A 2,098-nucleotide genomic window follows, 5' to 3' on the forward strand; every position below is an offset into this window, starting at 1 on the left:
GGACCGTGGATGGACCTACGGTCCGTAGATCACCTTCGTGAATGCCCTTTTTCTGCATTTCTTTCAGTTGTCTCTATACTTCCGCGCCTGAACATCTTTCCTGCAAAAATATGATAAAAACCATAAAAACCAATACAAAAAGGCCCTAGACACACACAACTTGTAAGTGAAATGTATTAGAAATACCGTAAACTCACGGTATATCAGTCCCAATCGTAGACCACTCCGACAGTTATTTATTAAGGGAATTTGAGTCTTTTTCTATGCATCTAATACCTATACTATATCATTTTGACCCAGATTCGAAGCCCTACAACTACTTTTATAGATCTAAAACTATCCAAACGATTTTGTTCTCTCAAATTCCCAATTCCCATCCTAGTTCCTCCTCTCAAATTCTCTCTCAAGCTCAAGGAAGAAAGTTAAGATTTCAAGCTTCAAGTCTCCTTTTTCCTCCATTTATTTTGGGCTTTGTTTATCAAGATATGTGGGAATTCATCAATGAATTCTATTCATCCATTGGTCCTAAAAGATCTCCAAGTTCCAATTCAATTTGACCTAGTTTTGATTGAGGTTCATGCTATTTCCATGGGTCTTATTTGATTTTGATGTAAATTTTTCTATTTGAATCTTCTTATGCATGTTTAGATTCAATTACATATCTTTGCATTGATTTTATATAGACCCATGAGTTATTCATGATTTTCACTATGAATTTATGAAGAAACGAATGATTTATGATCTAAGGTTTCTTTTAAGAGAAGCATCACATAAAATGTGAAAGGTTTTCTCACATATTATGAAATCATGATTTGGTGAAATGTTTTCTCACATATGCATGATTCATGATTCAAGGAGCTATTCTAAGATGATTTTAAGATTTGGATTCATATGTTGATTATTGCCTATCCTAATGTTTTTATTTGATAATTGACTTTATCTATTCCATTAGGATATAACTTAGCATCGAGAGACTTGAGGTGGATGCTCAAATAAGGTAGTCTCTAGTTGCAATCTCTAATTCCAAACTATGTGCCCCTGTAGGATTGTCTTAAATGACCTAACTAGTGGATCCACAAATAGAATATGAATAAATGATATTGAGTTCGACCTTGGCAAGTAGACTCTCCCTTCTCAGTGTGGGAGTTACATTAGATTCCATGTTATAGCTCACATGGTCTATTGTCGGTTAAAACTAATAAACCACAAAACAAACTAAAGTTACTTCAAAGGTTTTATGATGCTTTCATTATGTTTTAAGATGCACTGACCATGTTCATGATTTATGATTCTTCCTTAAAGGTTTTTCAAGATGTTTTAGCTTGGTCATGCATATCATGCTTTCCTTTATGTCTCCTTATGATCATGTCTCGTGTTTTCATGCATTTCTCCATACTTAGTTCATTCCATGTACTAATACATACTTGTGCCTATATTATTTTGATATTGTAGGGTCTGACGTTTCTCATCCTCCCACTTGTGGATTGTTGACTATTGATCGCCGAAGACTTGGTGAGTCCTCATGTTCTAAAGACCATGTCACATTTACTATGCTTTCTTATGTCTTTCATTTTAAGATATTGTATGTGGTGTATGGGTTACGTCCCAACCACTTCTTTTGATGTATTAGATTAGCTTGTTAAGACTATGATTAGACTTCCATTTTTATGTTCAAACTATTCAACAATATAAGACTTTTACTTAAATTCTACTTTTGTCCATTTCATTGGGTTGTATGTATGTCAATTGGCTTGTGTAGGGCTTCTCGGGGTCATATACACCATGTCACGTCTAGGGTGTACTTTGGGTCGTGACAATAACTTAGCTGATAGAACATTGAACTTTTAACCTAAAGGTCAAATGTGAGAGAACGCGATCACCCAATGAATGGACAAGCTCAAAAGGGGGATGGAAGAAAAACCATACTTTTAGAGACCTAACTAACCTGATTTGAATCTTATATGAATTGCAAGAATAACTAACTAAGTTGTTCTATAAGGGGTCATTATCCAAATGGGACGGGGCGAAGTCTTTAGGTTGTTTAAGTAGGTTGGGTCACAGATCGACCATAGAGTATTCCTGGATTTAAACTAGGAAA

The sequence above is a fragment of the Solanum tuberosum genome, unplaced genomic scaffold (genome assembly GCF_000226075.1).
Source record: "Solanum tuberosum cultivar DM 1-3 516 R44 unplaced genomic scaffold, SolTub_3.0 scf00188, whole genome shotgun sequence".
Taxonomy (NCBI): domain Eukaryota; kingdom Viridiplantae; phylum Streptophyta; class Magnoliopsida; order Solanales; family Solanaceae; genus Solanum; species Solanum tuberosum.